Below are 19,528 nucleotides of genomic sequence, written 5' to 3' on the forward strand. Positions count from 1 at the left end.
TGTTGGGGATGTGCGTAGTGAGATTTCATGTTCTTTTATGGTAAATATTAGAGTCTACTCCCTCCATCCCAAAAAGTGTCATTTTAGGTTTTTGTGCCACAATTTTAACTCGATTCGTAGAAAATACATGTAATATTTTTATCTCTAAATAAATTTGTTAAAAAATTAGACTTAAAGATCTTTCCAATGATACTAATTATATACTATAAATATTAATATTTTTTACTATATATTTAGTTGAAGTTATTTCTCGAGAAGCGAAAACGACATTTATTTTGGGACGGAGGGAGTAGGTAGGTAAACTACAACCTTTAAATTACAACTTATGGTGAAACAATGTATACTATATATAAAGGAATTCATTTTTTCCATACTTTTCTTTTATTATTAGAGATCAAATAGTTACATATCCATTCAACTAAATCTTGGATACCAATATATGGAGAATAAAAAATTGTATGTTGATGTTGCATCTTTCTATAATTGAAACCTATTCTCTCAACAAAATGTTCATGTTAAAATGGTTACAGTCTTGTGATTTAAATTTGGGATTATGGAAAAAAATGATCAAGTTTATATGTGTACCCGATAATGCACAAAATCCATGGCATGATACCATGCTAACTACATGAACTTTATCATAGATGATAAGTAATGGACGCATCCAATGTATTTACTTTTCTTCAAATGGTGTGATGACTTAATTGTTCTAGAAAAATGTTGCAATAGGTTTCATCATAGCTTCAAATGAAAGTAGAAATGTAAATTTGTAGTCAAAGATAGAATAGACAAGTGGAATAAAGTTGAATTACAACATATGAAAATTAAGAAAAGCTTGAATGAGAAAATAATAAAGAACTAAATGATGGACTTTGGAGGATTAATATACCATCAATAACAATGTGATGGGTTCTCTTAGTAAAATCTCTTGATGGGTGGAGGTGTTGATGCAAAAGCGGATCTGCAAACACAAAGGGCTAATACCCGATTTAAACGTTAAGGCGTGCCAAAAGATGTGTTGATGCAAAAGCAGATCTGCAAACACAAAGAGCTAATACCCGATTTAAACGTTAAGGCGTGCCAGCCGATTTGACTTTACTATCGGCAAAGGTGGTAACTCGAATACTTTGGTCCCGACAACAGCGATGCGCCCAGATGCCACGGCCAAGAGGTATTCACGCGGAACTTGAGAACATGTCGAGCTTAAGTCGACGAATTCCTAAGAACTCGTAGTAAAAGGAAAAAGTATGACGAAGTCGTCGAAAAAGTATATGCTAGAATATGAGTAAAAACTGGTGTTTGATTGATTGATAGATTTATGTTTACAAAGCCTCAGGGTCTACATTTATACCCTGTTCGTAGAGCTACAACCAGACACGACTAGAACTCGAATTCCAAATTAAACAGAATCCGTATACAAAACGATCTAAATAACTAAGGAAAACATAAAACTATCCTCCCGTGACAAACTGGAACAACTCCACAAGCCGATCGGCAACCTTTAGGTTCTTTCTCCGCGTCGTCGGCAGACTCCCTTGTTATAGCTATCGGCACAAACACATCATCACCTATGGACTTGGTCATGTTCAGCCGTCCCTCCATCGGCAACCATCCTCATCGGCAACTCATCCTGTAGACCAAGCACTGCCGTCTCGACCTGCCAACCTGCATTCTACCGATCATGGACACGTGCCCAAAAACGGTGTCAACACATGCCCCCCAATTTCAGAGTATGAAATCATTAATGCTCCAAAATTCCCTGCAGTAATGATGCTTTTCCGCAATCAATTCTCCTAATTTGGTAACCGATAACCTCAACCTGAACAACCTCAGTTTGATTCCTCCGCAGATTCCTCGAAATCCTCAACTTTCCAAATAGGCACCTCCAGTATTACCGTTACAGAGACCTGCCGATGGACTAACCGGGATACTCAGTAACGTATCTTATCCTCCCAAACGGCTATCTCCACTTTATTCGCCCATCGGCAATATTACCGTTACAAGGCGCTGCCGATGGACCGACCAGGAGATCTCGCACAGTAAAATATCTCTAGATAATGACCACTTCCTGTCAAATCACCTGTACAATCCCTTGATTATCGTGCGAACAGTTACCATATCTACCTGAGTACCCTCGGGTTTCACAGATACGGCGAAGAGATAAGTCAGATTTGCCCTTGCCCGTTTTGTCCTATAAATAGTTCCTTCTCGGGTACTCCTTCCTCATCACATCATTCTACAGCTCCAACTCTACTTTCCCGGCGGCGGCGCTGTTCGAGAGCTCCAGATCTCCACCGAAGCCCTTTCTTCACCAACTCCGAAACCTTCAGCCATCCTCTTCGCAAAGAGATGGCCATCAATTTCACCGTCCCTGAGGTTAGTTCTTCATTCCACCTTTTGTGCTTTTTCTCGCATCCTTGTTCATCCGCAATTTATTTTACTGAACATTTTCCTTTTTCTTTCTTTGTTCTTCTTTTACCTTCAAAACCATTAGAATCTGTCCAATAACATCGTCATCCCTACCGATCAGCCACATCTCCAATGTCTTGGTCCGTTAGGGAATCCAGATCCCACCGACCTTATTAACGCAGAAACCAACAGGATCCCTTTTAAAGCCGAGAACTTTTCTTTGGATCTGTGGAAGGACACCTTTCGTTCCTAGCCTAGTCCTACCGTGGGATGGAAGGATTGGTTCTTGAGAGTTAGCCACTCAAATGAGGTCCAATGGGGTGAGAGAAAGCTAGATCAATGTATCAGGCTGTCCATTGTCGATATGCATAGGAATGAATCACTGCTGATAGCTGCATCGTACTTCTGGCAAGGTTCGGCTAGGCGTCGACTAGGCGGCGATTAGGCGCGATTAGGCGCTAGGCGAAGCCCGTCGCCTCGACTATGGCCATAGTCGCGCTTCGAGGCGCTGGGTGGCGCTAGTCGGCGCGGAGGCGGGCGCGAGCGCGAGCGCGGCCAATTTAGGGCGCCAAATCGGAGAGCGGGAGAATTTCCCGCGTAGCCAGGCGCGCGCGCGGCCACGAAACGGAGGCGCGGGAGGAATAGAAGGGAGCGCGGCGCCATTCACTCGTCCCCGAGTCGGATTTGGTCGTCCCTGCCGCCGGTCCTCGTCGCCGGGCGACCTCCGTTCTGCCGGTCCTGCTCCTCCTCTGCTCCTCATCTTCTCCTCCCCTGCTCCTCCAATCTCTCCCCCTGCTCATCCCCGAGGCCCCCCCGCTGGTCCTGCTCCTCCTCCCGCCGGTCCTGCTCCTCCCCTGCTCCTCCAAGTTCGTCCCCTGCTCTTCCCCGACGTGCCGCCGCTGCCCTGCTCGTCCTCGACTGGAACACCTCCCCGCCGGCCACCCCAAGTCCCCAAGGTGAGCTCCCTTCCCTCCCAGCTCCTCCCCTGCTCATCTCCCCCTCTTTGCTCTTTGCTCTTTGTTCAGTAGCATGCACATTAGCTGCTGCTCTTTGTTAGTATGTCTACTGGCACAAATACTGTGAGTCTGTGACTCATATATAGTAGTTATATACATATATATATAGTCAATAGTCATATATATAATATATATATAATTTATGGCTATATTGCCAAAACGCCTAGGAAAACGCCTAGGAGCGCCTAGGACCGAGTACTCCCGACTAGGCGCTAGGCAATGGGTCAGCGCCCCGATTACGCCTAGCGCCTAGTTGAACCTTGACTTCTGGTCAGACACACTCAATGCCTTCATGTTTGGCCACGGCCCTGCTTCCCCAACACTTGCCGATGTAGTCATGCTCACTGGCTTAGATGTATCCTCTGCCGATAGCACCCACTTTTTCGACACCAAACCTAGTGCTAAGGTAGAAACTCGTGCTATCGGCGGTTGGTCAGGATACATCCAAAAATACAAACGAACAGGCCCTGTCAACATAAAGGAACAGACCAGCTTCTTGAACATGTGGTTGGACAAATTCATATTCTGTGGTCGATCGGCAGGACCAACTTCTGTCTATCTAGCAGCAGCAGAAAGACTAGCCAATGGTGGCCGATTTCCTCTCGGCCGATATCTGCTTGGCGCAGCTTACCACCTCCTCCACCAAGTAGCTAAGAAACTCCTGCTCGGCCAGTCCATCAGCAACTTGGGTGGTCCCTGGTGGTTTATTAACATGTGGCTTAACCTCCACATGCACAAGCGCCTCGAGTTTAACCTCTTCGCACAGCGCTTCCCCAGGGATATAGCTGAGGATCATGAACTAGATGAGGAAGAATCGGCAACTCGCCCTCCTCTGAACTTTGGCGAGGCTGCCATAGTTCTGCCTGGTACAGGGGGTAATGCAGACCAGGTCAGCCGATTCTTCCAAACCCTGTATGAAGGCTTGACCAGAGAACAGCGAGCATGGTTGCCCTATGATGATCTAGACACCATGTTTCCTCTGGTTTTCCATCCGTTCAATGCTGCTCTCAACAAGGATCATGAAGTGATGATGGCACTGATCACTCCCAGAGCTATACCAGTAAATTTCTTTGGCAGTGGGAAAACCTTCAACCAAACCTATGAGTTTTACAACCCATCGGCATTATCTCATCAATTAGCTTTTGGCCAGCTGCCGATTGCACTTTGTTATGCCGATGTGATAAAGCCCAGGGAAGCCATCACTAACCTTCTCGAGTGGATTCGAGTAGCCCAACTGCCATCGAGTGCCGATACAGATGCTAATTTGTCGGAGTGGGTCCCAGCCGCCTTTATCACTCAGGTGTACAAGCAATGGTGGGAAGAATGGAAGGAGCACTTGTTCTGCAGGTCGGCCCTTACATACCGCGGCATGATTGATCCCTAGTACAAGGTCCCTGATGATGCCGTAAGTACCTCCAAGCCGATATTCTACTCTTTTTATTCTCATTCTCATCGGTAACTCACTTTCTGTGCTATGTTGCAGGTTGATAACACTCCTCCATCGGTCAGCAGGAGTGGCAAGCCGATTGATCTGTTCCCATCGGGCCCGATCTCTTCAATCGGCAACAACGCTCCCACTCTGGCCGCTACCATGCATCGAGGTGTACGCCTCAAGAAGGTTACCACCAGGAGAACTCAGATACCTCCATCGGTAGCTGCCTCTACCTTGGCACAGGCGTTCAAGGTACATTTTCAACTTTTCATACCGGTCCCACTCTTATATCTGTTGCACTTGTACTTACGAATCTTCCTTTCTGTATCAGCATACCAGTGCATCGGCAAGGACCAAAAGCAAAAGTACCGATGCCCCCCAGTCCAGTCAGCAGAAGAGAAAAGGTGTCGACGAAAGCTGGTCGGCAGTCTACCTTGGGGTATACCCACGGTAGTAGTTTATCGGTAGACGGTGCGCAAACTACGAACTCGATGGTGACGCAAGACTCGGACAAGCTTTTTATCCAGGTTCGGCCGCCGAGTTGGCGTAATACCTACGTCCTGCGTCTGGTTGTATTGATTTGTGTTGAGAGAATCGTGTGTCCTAGGGGGCTCCCTTGCCTCTCCTTATATAGTCTGAAGGGCAGGGTTACAGATCTGGAAACTAATCCTAGTCGGTTACAATTGTCATAGATAGTTCGATATCAATTCCTATTCTAACCGACTAGAATCCTGCTTGATCTCCACATCTTGCTTCCTTGCGCGAAACTCCAGGCTGTCGGATCAAGCCTTGAACTCGTCTCGTAATGGGCCAAGCCTCCTGGCCCAAGTCTAGCCGTAAGGGTATAGGGGTCTATCCCCCCACAGCTCCACTGTCGACGAAAGCTGGTCGGCAGTCTACCTTGGGGTATACCCACGGTAGTAGTTTATCGGTAGACGGTGCGCAAACTACGAACTCGATGGTGACGCAAGACTCGGACAAGCTTTTTATCCAGGTTCGGCCGCCGAGTTGGCGTAATACCTACGTCCTGCGTCTGGTTGTATTGATTTGTGTTGAGAGAATCGTGTGTCCTAGGGGGGTCCCTTGCCTCTCCTTATATAGTCTGAAGGGCAGGGTTACAGATCTGGAAACTAATCCTAGTCGGTTACAATTGTCATAGATAGTTCGATATCAATTCCTATTCTAACCGACTAGAATCCTGCTTGATCTCCACATCTTGCTTCCTTGCGCGAAACTCCAGGTGTCGGATCAAGCCTTGAACTCGTCTCGTAATGGGCCAAGCCTCCTGGCCCAAGTCTAGCCGTAAGGGTATAGGGGTCTATCCCCCCACAGCTAGTCCCCGAGCACCATGTATTGTGATGTAACACGCCGTCTTGAGCTTCTTCGATCAGTGAGGCTTGACGTCTTCAATAAGCAGGAAAGTCGTCCAAACAGTTGCAACAGTATTTTGACCAACTCAAAAAACAGTTGATCAACATTGACATCGAAGAAGCAGGTTGTTTGAAGAATGCATGGTGCTCTAAATTAAAAAAGATTTCTTTCTTGGTGAAGTGTGCCCACTTTACTTTTCTGAAAAGCATGGACTAAAAAAAACAAGCATATTCACCGCAAGGTGAAGTGTGCCCACTTAGTCCCCGAGCCTGGTAGTAGGTGACGTAGGCACGTGGTGCCAGGGTCAAAAGAAAAGTCCTCAAAGAAATTCTAAAACTGAGATGCATCGCCAGATGCATCGTACCGATGTAGTCCCCGAGCTTGCTGGAAGGCGAAGTATGAGCCTTGTAGCAAGGTCTAAAAAGTTGAATTTACCAGTCTGACTGCAATTGAATAGACTAATCGACCAGTCCCCGAGCATATCATGCTCGTCTGCAATTGAATAGACTAATCGACCAGTCCCCGAGCATATAACGCTCGGTGGTCGGTACAGTCCCCGAATTCCCAAATTGGTGGGCTGGTCGACCAGTCCCCGAGCGTATAGTGCTCGGTGGTCGGTGCAATCCCCAAACTCTTAAATTGGTGAGCTGGTCGACCAGTCCCCGAGCGTATAGTGCTCGGTGGTCGGCACAGTCCCCGAGCACGGCGTAGGGACCGGTGGACAAGTCCCCGAGCGTGGTTGGGAACATAAACGTGCTCGGTGGTCGGCACAGTCTTCGAGCACAGCATAGAGACTAGTCGACAAGTCCCCGAGCGTGGTTGGGAACGTAAACGTGCTCGGTGGTCGGAGCAGTCCCCGGGCACAGCGTAAGGAATAGTCGACGAGTCCCCGAGCGTAGCTTGTCGACTGGGCCAAACTCCTGAAAAATAAATATAAAAAATAGGTAGTACATGATGTATAAATAAACTTTAGATAAAAAATCAGTACTGAGATAAGTTTTAGATTTTTTGTTATAAAATTAGCACGAGTTGTTAATTCATCCTAGAGCTTGTACCAGCTCTGGTCTAGCCAACAATCAGCATGAGGTGCGGAACCTAGGCACGCGTAGGATTGTCAGCCACGTCAGAGAGGTACTGCCGACCACCCGGAACGCAGAGGGCGGATCTCGTGCACGTGTAGGGAGGAGTCGGAGACAGTACCGGCTCTGGAAAGCTCGTGTAGGAGAAAAAACTAGTCGGCTAAAAAAGTTGTTTTGAAGAATAATAATATAGAAAATATTATGCCAAAAATAAATAAAATATTAGAAGTGTACTTATCTTTGAAAGAAAGTCTAGTCGGTGACGACAAAATTGTCCGGCCCTCGAGCTTTTCGACTTGTCATGACGGTGGTCGCTGTTGTCATAGGGTCGTTCTTCGCGGCGATTATTATTGCGACTGGTGGTCAGAGCAAGTAGGCCAAACAATTTGGTCGATGGCCCGAGCAGGTCGGTGTTGTCGATCTGCCTCCCTTTGTAGCAGGGAAGCGTGCGACGCGTTGTCGGCGTGGTCAGAAACGTTGCTGGTGTGGTCGAAGTCGTAGCCAGCGTGGTTGGAGCTGCAGCCGACGTCGGTGAAGAAGTGATCGGCACAGATTGGATCTACGCCTCCTTCGCGGTCGTGGTGGTGAAGCTGTTGAAGCTGATGGTGAACATAAAGCCGCCCGCCATGACCGCGAAGTCGGGGATGATGGCCATCTTGTTCGTCGGGAGAGCTGTACGCACACCCCCTACCTGGCGCGCCACTGTCGACGAAAGCTGGTTGGCAGTCTACCTTGGGGTATACCCACGGTAGTAGTTTATCGGTAGACGGTGCGCAAACTACGAACTCGATGGTGACGCAAGACTCGGACAAGCTTTTTATCCAGGTTCGGCCGCCGAGTTGGCGTAATACCTACGTCCTGCGTCTGGTTGTATTGATTTGTGTTGAGAGAATCGTGTGTCCTAGGGGGGTCCCTTGCCTCTCCTTATATAGTCTGAAGGGCAGGGTTACAGATCTGGAAACTAATCCTAGTCGGTTACAATTGTCATAGATAGTTCGATATCAATTCCTATTCTAACCGACTAGAATCCTGCTTGATCTCCACATCTTGCTTCCTTGCGCGAAACTCCAGGCCGTCGGATCAAGCCTTGAACTCGTCTCGTAATGGGCCAAGCCTCCTGGCCCAAGTCTAGCCGTAAGGGTATAGGGGTCTATCCCCCCACAAAAGGTGCCAAGAGTACCAGAGCACAAACAAAGCGCCAAAGATTAGCAACACCCCCTCCTCCTCCGATATCTCCAATTCCAGTGGAATCCTCTCCTTCTTCTCTAGAAGCACAAACACAGCAAGTACCATCTCCCCCTCAGCCGCAAGAAGCACCTCAGGTGGAAGAACCCTAGCCAGAAGTACCCCAGCCGGAAGACACATCGGCTGATGTTGGCGAGCAGACCACCGATCCAGCAGGCTCAATCATATCATCAGTAGTCTCTTCCATTCAGACAAGTACTGCACTTCCCCAAGGTAACGCACTTCCTATGAAATCATTGCCGATGAACTTATTTCTTCTGTCTTACAATTGTTTCTGCTATTCTTTCAGCCGACATAGTTCTATCGGCAACCCCAGCCGATCAACCTGTGGTTCTACCGGCATCCTCCAGTCAGAGGCGAGAGATTGCCCTGAAACAAGTAAGTTATCCAATCCCTGTCTGTATCATTTATCAATATAGGACCATAGAATAACTCGTTTTAACTCTTCTTCAGGAGCAGGATTCTCCCGACAGCCTATTTTCTTTCGCCATTGACATCTCCGAAGACGAAGGCGAAGAAGCAAGCTCTTCTCGGGCAGTTGGGATCACATCGGCAGAGGTCAGGGCAAAGCTGGAAGAACTATCGGCTCTCCTCCACCAAGACACAGCCCAACTAGTCAATGACTCTGATCCGGCCAAGGCTTTGTTCAAGACCCTAAGAGGCCAAATCCCCGCCGATGCCGAAGAAATCCTCTTTCAAGCAGCTCATCTAGAGAGCCGTCAACTGCAGTACCAGAGGGCTGCCCAGCGCCTTGCCGATAGAGCCGCTCAGACTCAGCTTTTCGAGGAGATGATGAAAGAAAAGCTTCTTACCGATAAAAAACACAAGAACATCGGCACCTTGAAGTCCTCAGGAGATTTACTGAAGCAAAAGATTTCTGACTTTTCGGCAAGAAGAGAAACTCTGCTGGCAGAACTCAAGCAAGTAGAGGATGCCCTGTCCCAAGCCCGACAAGAAGAAAGCCAACTGCCAGAGACAATCAAGCTTCTTGAGCAAGAACAAAACGTCCATGGCCGCAAAGCATTGCAGTTGAAGAAGAAATTGAAGCCGGTGGAAGGCTCTGCCGATGAAGACACCAAAGAGATAGAAGCAGCTAACCAAATCCGCCTACGCGCCATATCGGCAATCCAGGCGCTGCTAGACTTATGAGCTCTTCATCGGCAACACGTTCGCCTTTTTCTGCTTCCCGACCTCCCTGATACTTGGTCTAGCCGATAGGACTGTTGTCGGCACCCTTTTAAAACACTAAGTCTGACCCCAGACACATTTTGACCCAGCCGATAGGGATGTTATCGGCACTTAACTTTTATACATCGACCCATATGCTGGGGTAATACTTCTTCAAATATTTGCCATTTAATGCTCTGGGAAATTCGACTCCTTCGAGAGTTTCTAGAATATAGGCATTACCAGGAGCCGATCGACTTATCCGATAGGGACCCTCCCAATTGGGAGACCACTTCCCAAATTTTGAACTTTTAGTCCCGATCGGTAAGATCAATTTCTATACCAAATCTCCATCGGCAAACTCCTTAGCCTTTACTTTCTTGTAATACCATCTGGCAACTCTCTTCTTATTCTCTTCTATACTCATCAAGGCCTTCAGCCGATGTCCTGCTAGATCATCCAACTCGTCTGTCATTAAAGTAGCATAATCATCGGCAGCCAATTCATCTTGAAAAGATATTTGCCTAGACCCAGCCTTAATTTCCCAAGGTAGCACTGCATCATGCCCATACACCAATTGATAAGGTGAAACCTGAGTCGATCCATGACAAGCCATCCGGTATGACCACAAGGCTTCATTCAACAACGTATGCCACCTCCTAGGATTTTCCTCAATATTTCGCTTGATAAGCTTGATAATCCCTTTGTTAGATGCCTCGGCCTGCCCATTAGCTTGTGCATAGTAAGGAGAAGAATTTAATATTTTAATTCCCATACCGATTGCAAATTCATCAAACTCCCCTGATGTGAACATGGTGCCCTGATCGGTAGTAATCGTCTGAGGAATTCCAAATCGGTGAATGATGTGTTCCTTCACGAAATCAATCATATTGGCCGATGTAACTTTTTTCAAAGGAATAGCTTCAACCCACTTAGTGAAATAATCAGTGGCAACCAAAATAAATTTATGCCCTTTGCTAGACGGTGGATAAATCTGGCCGATCAAATCAATAGCCCATCCTCGGAACGACCAAGGCTTTATAATAGGATTCATAGCCGATGCAGGCGCCCTCTGAATATTACCAAACTTTTGACATCCTTGACACCCTTTGAAATATTTAAAGCAATCCTCAAGTATAGTCGGCCAATAATATCCATTCCTCCTAATCATCCACTTCATCTTAAAAGCCGACTGATGTGCTCCACATACCCCTTCATGGATTTCTCCCATCAAACTCTTAGCTTCATCATTACCTAAGCATCGGAGAAGAATCCCATCAATAGTTCGATAATACAATTCATCTTCGAGGAGCACGTACTTGGTGGCTTGAAACCGAACCCGTCTTTCAACTTTCTCAGATGGATCCTTCAAATAATCAATGATTTCTTTTCTCCAATCATCGGCACCAATTGCCGATATTGCATTAATCATAGGCTGATATCCCGAGGCATGCTGGGCCAACCGATTGGCCTCTTCATTATGCAATCGAGGAACATGCTCTAATCGGAAATCTTTGAATTCCTTCAACAGTTGCGTACTCCTTTCGTAATAAGTTATGAGAACCTCACTTCGGCATTCATAGCTTCTAGCCAATTGATTTATAACTAGCATAGAATCCCCGAAGACCTCAACAGCATCAACATGTACTTCTCTCAATAACTCCAAACCCTTTATTAAAGCTTGATACTCAGCCTGATTATTCGTAGACGTGGCAACAATCGGTAAAGAAAACTCATACTTCCTTCCTCGAGGGAAAATTAATACTATGCCAATTCCTGCCCCCCGGTCACACTTGGATCCATCAAAGAAGAGCGTCCAAGGTACAATTTCCAAAGCCTCCACTACACCACAATGTTGAGTTACAAAATCAGCCATAATCTGTCCTTTGACTGCCTTGGCCGATTCGTAATGCAGATCGAATTCCGACAGCGCCAAAATCCATTTACCGAACCTGCCACTCATGATCGGCATAGACAGCATGTATCGGACCACATCATCCTTGCAAATAACAGTGCATTCGGCCGATAGCAAGTAGTGCCTTAACTTGATACAAGAGAAATACAAACACAAGCATAATTTCTCAATAGCCGAATACCTAGTCTCAGCATCAATCAACCTCCTGCTTAAATAATAAATTACACGTTCTTTCCCTTCAAATTCTTGAATTAAAGCCGAACCGATAACTATCCCATCGGTAGACAAATACAATCTGAAGGGCTTCCCTTGCTGAGGTGGGATCAGGACTGGAGGATTCACTAAATAATTCTTGATTTCATCCAGAGCCAACTGTTGTTCTTTCCCCCAAACAAATTCTTGATCGGCCTTTATCTTAAGAAGAGGACTGAAAGCACGAATTTTACCAGACAAATTAGATATAAATCTTCTGATAAAATTTACCTTGCCGATCAAGGACAGGAGCTCAGTCTTATTGGTAGGGGCTGTTGACGGTCCTTAAGTATCAAATTTAATTATCAAATAAATAAAGAAAAGGATCCAAATGAAATCAAGATCTAGACTTAGGGTTTTATCTGACAGAATTCCACGAGTTTTGGTGTTTGTCTATTTCTGCAGGGGGTTATCAGGAAATATGGAAGAAAGGCCCACATGTCAGGATTACGTAAAGATATTAACGTGCTGCGCAATTATCTTACATCTAGAAGACTCCAGAAGCCACGAGACCGAAGCGGAGGCGAAACGGGGCCAGAGACAGGGCGCCCGCCCTGTCCTACTGGGCGCCCGCCCTGCCCCTGTGTCCAATCAGGACTCTGCTTTGCGGGAGATCTTCACCGACCTAAAGGATGAATCTAAACCATACAATCTATGTCGGTTTGATCCAAGGGCCCATATTCACTTGGAGGGACTATAAAACCAGACCCCGTGGCCCCTGGAGGAGAGAGCCTCTCAACCCTAATTCATTGTTCCATCAAGGGAGAAGAAGCCTCTGATCAAGATTAGAGCCACCACATCAATTAGATATCTAGATTAGCATAGCTACATAGGATTAGAACTAGAAGGAGTCAATCTTCGATTGGTTTCCGGATCTGTCAGGAGGATTCTTGGTAATTCTCTAATTGTGCTTCTAATTGCTTTCTAATTATCTTTGTTCTTCAATATTATGAATATGACTTTGTTCTACTTCAATATATTGCTTATGACTTTGCTCTACTTGCTTATATTCAAGATTATATTGTTCTTAGTTTATCATAGTTATGTACTTGGCTTAGTTAGATTTGATCTATATACATGCTTAGGATCGTATAGCGTTTATCCATCGGATCCATGGGTAAATGATAGATATTGTGTAGGCGTGGTGCTTATACCGTATTTATCTGCGATTGTACCCAATATGCCAGATCGTGGGGTGGTTCGTGATAGTGACAGCTTCATTGATTCTTATATAGTCCCCCTCTCGTGTATTGGGCTGGCAGAGCAACATTATTACAGGGGAGTGATTGCTATGTTTCTCATATTCCTTGCTAATATCACTATGCATGGGCGTAGTCTTGTCTTGCAATGATTGCTAAGTATGCTTGCACTAATTATGATAATGCTAGACTATATAGTTAAGAATAACTTAGGGAATATTCTTGTAGTTCGTTCTAATACCATGCTAATGACTTTCTAGAGTATCTAATTGAGGTGCTTATCATATTTATTATGTGGCTAGATCAGATTAGTTATCCTTGTCACTATTATTATTTCATATATCTTTTATGTGACACTTATCCCTGTATGAAGAGTTAGATATAATGTTCTCAATTATACATGCAATGATAGATGCTCAATCTCATATTCTATTCTGTAATCATTAGTGATGAATTCTAATCCCTTCCCAGTGGTAAAAATATAAATAACGATACCTGGAATACTTCCCGGTTAAAATGCTACATCGGTATTAATCTGTGCGCTTGCAGATCCCATTCATTATTTATTTAGAAGAGCAATTGCATAAATCAATACCGCGTCTCTCATATCATGCTGGGGATGACAACTTGGCTTAAGTGGTGTGAGGGATAGGTTTGGCATTTTTGGCACCGTTGCTAGATTTAGAACTTAGTCTACTTTTGGTAATGATGTTAAGAATACCCAACAAGCATTTTTGGCGCCGTTGCCGGGGAAGGTTGATTACTAATCAGGAATGGAATAAAGGATTTTGAGTTATCATTCGCATCACTAATATGATTGAGCTTATCTATTCTCTCATACAGTTTTACCCCGATATTTTTCTATTTTATCTTATGCAGGGGAATGTATGAATAGAAGACATCTTTCCAGGAAATTTTGTTGACAATCCTAAAGCATTATTCAAGAAGACGAGAGCCAAGCTAAAGAAATCATCAACACTTCAGCAAGAAGCTTCATCCAATCAAGAAGATCACCGGAACTTGTCTTCAGAGTTCGAGGCCATGGCGAACAAATCAATCCGCGAGTTCTCAGCTCCCACTACGGACAACATCCGCACTGGACCTGCTGCAGAGATCGATGGCAACTTTGAGCTCAAGCCTGGACTTATCAACATAGTGCAATCCAACCAGTTCTGTGGGAAGGCACACGAAGATGCTAGTGCTCATTTACAACACTTCCTGGAGATTTGCAACACATTCACCATACAAGGAGTTTCCAAAGATGCTATACTACTTCGCCTCTTTCCATTCTCACTGTTAGGAAGAGCGAAGCAGTGGTTCTACGCTACAAAGGAGAAGAATACTACCTGGGCACTCTGCTCAACAAACTTCCTGGCAAAGTTCTTTCCCATGGGCAAGACTAATGCTCTCCGTGGGAAGATTACAAGTTTTCAGCAACAAAATGATGAATCTGTTCCAGAAGCATGGGAGCGCTTTGAAGACTACATCCTAGAATGTCCCCATCATGGAATGGAGAGTTGGCTATTGATGCAGACATTCTATCATGGGCTCAGTAATAGTGCTCGAGAGACCATGGATGCTGCAGCTGGAGGAGCATTCTTATCACTTACTATACCACAAGCCACAGCTCTTGTGGAGAAGATGGCGTCCAATCAAAGCTGGAATGAAGAGGGGACCCAGACACGCAAGAGAGGTGGAGGTATACATCAGCTGAAGGAGGTAGACATGCTGTCTGCAAAGCTAGACCTGCTCATGAAGAAGCTCGACGATAGAGCTGGAGACAAGAAAGAAGTTATGCACATCTACGACTCTCACATGACTTGTGAGGAGTGTGGAGACACTGGACACTCAGGCAACCACTGCCCTGAGATACTTGAGGATGTGAACTACATCAACAACAACAACAACTACTACTACAACCGTCCTCAACAAAATCAAGGTTAGAATCAACAGAGGCCTAACTACTCAGGTAATTATCAAGGTAACAATTCTTACAACAACAATAATAATTTTCCACCTTTGAGAGAGTTAGTGTCTAATCAAGGAAAGCTAATGGATAACCTATCTAAGAAATTGGCATCTAATGATAAAATGCTAGAAAATATAAATAATAGAATGGATAATTTTTCTACTGCCATCAAGAATCAAATTAGCTTTAATAAAATGATTGAATCCCAGTTAAATCAAATAGCTGCTGCTGTTCCTACTACTAACCTCGGTATACCATCACAACCGGAAGGATTAGAATCTGCAAATCTTGTAGACGTGTTTGATGCAGGTAATTGGAGTAACCCCGTCAATGAATTTTCTACTGACCTTCTGCCGGTCAAGAGAGGCGATCCAGGACGCCCCGTCATCCCGATCTCCATCGGCATGGTGGACTTCCCAGAAGCACTCTGTGACTTTGGCTCTAGCGTCAACATTATACCCAGGGTACTCTATGAGAAATTCTTTACATATCCTTTATTAGAGACAACCATGTGTTTGCAGTTTGCAGATCAGACGATAACTTTCCCAAAAGGAATAGTGAGGAACCTTTGTATCCAAGTTGGTACCTTGTATGCCCCAGCAGACTTCGTAGTGGTAGAGACCGGAAATGATGAGAGAGCACCTATCATCCTAGGGAGGCCATTTCTGAACACCACGGGAGCTATCATCTACGCTAGTGCTGCCAAGATCAGTTTCTACGTCAAAGGGAAGAAGGAGACATTTTTCTTCAAGAACAAGACTACACAAATTCAAGATCAATCCAGACGTGAATCAAAGAAGAGGACCAACAGGAGAAACAGGAACAAGCAAATATGGACCGAGTCAGCTAAGATGGTCACTGCAATCCATGGAGGCCAAGATCATCAACTTAAGTCACCGTTTTTAACCAAGAAGGACGACCCAGGAATGCCAAGCATCTACTGCTCCACAAATGGATATAACTTCTACAAGACGATTTGCGACACCGGATCAGGCGTCAATATAATGGCCGCAGTCACTTATCGGCTCTTGTTCGGGACCATGCCACTAAGACCAACATACATTCAGCTCCAGATGGCAGATCAGACATTTCGAGAAGTTAAAGGAATAGTAACTGATGTCCCAGTCAAAATAGACGATCACTTTGTCTACACAGACTTTCAAGTTGTTGACATGGGAGAAGATGAGTACGATCCACCCATCATCCTTGGAAGACCGTTCCTCAGCACCGGAACCGGAGAAGTCCATATGCACTTCCCCTCAGAGAAGGTACGCCGTTATTTTACTGACCCCGACTATATCGTTGAAGAATCTAAGCAGGTCAGAAAGAGACGCAACCGCAACCAGAGGAGGCAGATCATCAAGGACGGATGGGCAGACTATGAAGGAGAAGTTGTAAGGTCAGAAGATGTTGAATTTAAACAGAATTATCCAGAGGAGATTGAAGCACCGAGTCAGGTATGAAAAATGAAGATAACTATATAAGAAGAGGAGGCGCTGCCGGAAGTACCGACTACGCCACCCAACGAACCTCAGGACGATTAAGAAATTGGAGAGTCCCGTTCGGAGGACTTAAAAACACCGAACGCTTTGCCAAGAGGTAAACTTGGTAGTTACCCTTTCCCTTTCAGTTATTTCAAATAGTTTACTTAGTTAATCATATTCACACTATCTTAAAAAGAAAATAAAAATGTTAAAAACTATAAGCCCCATGTGAGTAGACGAGTGGCATAAAACCCATAAGTACATTCACTGTGGTGGCATAAAAATAAAATAAATATTTTTCTGCTTTATAAAACAAAAATATAAAAACAGGGAGTAACATTTATTAAGGAGTCTCAACATAATAAAGGCTAGATATTTATGCTAACACTTAATCAGTTCCACAAGCTTTGTTGTCTATTTGAGCTCCACAGAAATTTAAGAATCAAGAAGACTGGCAGACGGAGGACATTCTAACTAATCGCTGTCAGAATGCTGCTGACTTTCAAATAAACCTCTACCACCTGCCAGCTACACCAAGAGAAATTACGTCAAAATTCAGTTTGGGGGAGAGCACCCCCATTTATCACGATAAGTATTTCTATCTATCTTTATACTTATATTATTTTAGAATATTAAAATACACATAAACTATGGAAAAACCAAATAAAGATTTTATGCTTATATATATATATATATATCTTTTGCTTAGTGTGTTTAATAAATAAATAAAGTGGCTATGCTAATCTGTATCTAAATAAAACTTAAGCATGGATATGATAAATAGTTGCTCTGCCTAATTTGCAAATTTTAAGTTCTCTCTCAAGTTTAGATATAACTGTTATAATTTAAAGCTTGCTCTAGACCTAAACTTGTGGGATGAAAACTTGATCTGAAGTCTAAGTTGTTAGTTAACGGATATGATATGGGAAGGTTGAGCTGCTGTTTATCTGTTCCTAGAGATGCTAGAATTCTGGAGAATTTTATCTTTGAAAATCTTTAAAATGTTGCATGATGAGTTCCTGTATGATGAGAGTTTAAATTCCTACCACAGCCATATATACATGCTTGCTACACTTTGAGCCACACATTTAATATTTACTGCTTATGAGCATTGAGTGTGGTCAAGCTGTGTAGACCCATAGGAGCTTGTCATGTGGTTAAATCAAGATTTCACTTGCACGTTCACTCATATATGCTACTTCTACTCCGGAAGTACCATCCACATATATCCATTCATTTCCATCTCCAGAACCACCTAAAAATATTCTACTCCTAATCCGGGAGAGAATAGCCAAAAATATTTCTGTTTTCCCCTTGTGAAATAAATGCTCAAGTTATCTTGTTACTACCACTTGCTATATTATCTCAAGAGATGAGTGCTCTAATAAAAAAAAATATACGAGGAAATAAAAAGGAGCAAGTGCTCGGAACCTCGAAAGAAAAGAAAAGTGAGACGAGAGGTAAAAACGGACAAGTGTCCGACAGTAGAATTAGGGGTACAAGATACCCACCTAAGAGAAAAGAAAAATATAGAGCATCTCATAAAGTTTCAAAAAGCAAGGAAGGTATGTATCCCCTCAAAAGAGCAAAAGTAGAATTAGACTTCCACCACCATTGTTTTCACCATTGTTATCACCATCATCACCATACACCATTCATTCGCCACACATGCACATCTTGATTTGGCTTATTGACTTGTTACTTTGGATCCTTGGTTTGACTATGCAATAAATGTCTTATAAGTATGTATACTTTATCTCCCACCTATGAGCTCCAGATATTAAAGCCTTATTAGAGTAGGATGAGAGAGAAGGCAATGTCATTATGCTTTATACCATAAATACTACATATCTTGAGAGAAGGCATATACCATCACTGCCTTGGTAAGGATCCAAAAATACCATAAAAAAGAGACCTGAGAGAATCATACAAGGAAACTCTGAGTTTTATTTAAAAATCTGCAAAAACCCCAGAGCTATAGCTGATCAAGAATAAGAGACATGGCACTTGACTAGACTGTTCTATCTTTTAACCACTCAAGACAGAAGTGACAGTTACAAGTCCCATGGTGAAGGTAAAGTAAGTAAGTTTTAAGTCTTGACAATTTACTCTAACTCAGAGATGAGATCTTATTTAAAAGCATGTGAACCGTCAAATTTTTTAAAGATATTGCAACTACTTATGATCCATAGCTGAGTCTATCCTTGCTCAGGGACGAGCAAGAGGTAAGCTTGGGGGAGTTTGTTGACGGTCCTTAAGTATCAAATTTAATTATCAAATAAATAAAGAAAAGGATCCAAATGAAATCAAGATCTAGACTTAGGGTTTTATCTGACAGAATTCCACGAGTTTTGGTGTTTGTCTATTTCTGCAGGGGGTTATCAGGAAATATGGAAGAAAGGCCCACATGTCAGGATTACGTAAAGATATTAACGTGCTGCGCAATTATCTTACATCTAGAAGACTCCAGAAGCCACGAGACCGAAGCGGAGGCGAAACGGGGCCAGAGACAGGGCGCCCGCCCTGTCCTACTGGGCGCCCGCCCTGCCCCTGTGTCCAATCAGGACTCTGCTTTGCGGGAGATCTCCACCGACCTAAAGGATGAATCTAAACCATACAATCTATGTCGGTTTGATCCAAGGGCCCATATTCACTTGGAGGGACTATAAAACCAGACCCCGTGGCCCCTGGAGGAGAGAGCCTCTCAACCCTAATTCATTGTTCCATCAAGGGAGAAGAAGCCTCTGATCAAGATTAGAGCCACCACATCAATTAGATATCTAGATTAGCATAGCTACATAGGATTAGAACTAGAAGGAGTCAATCTTCGATTGGTTTCCGGATCTGTCAGGAGGATTCTTGGTAATTCTCTAATTGTGCTTCTAATTGCTTTCTAATTATCTTTGTTCTTCAATATTATGAATATGACTTTGTTCTACTTCAATATATTGCTTATGACTTTGCTCTACTTGCTTATATTCAAGATTATA

Source organism: Sorghum bicolor, chromosome 5, assembly GCF_000003195.3.
Source record: "Sorghum bicolor cultivar BTx623 chromosome 5, Sorghum_bicolor_NCBIv3, whole genome shotgun sequence".
Classification (NCBI taxonomy): domain Eukaryota; kingdom Viridiplantae; phylum Streptophyta; class Magnoliopsida; order Poales; family Poaceae; genus Sorghum; species Sorghum bicolor.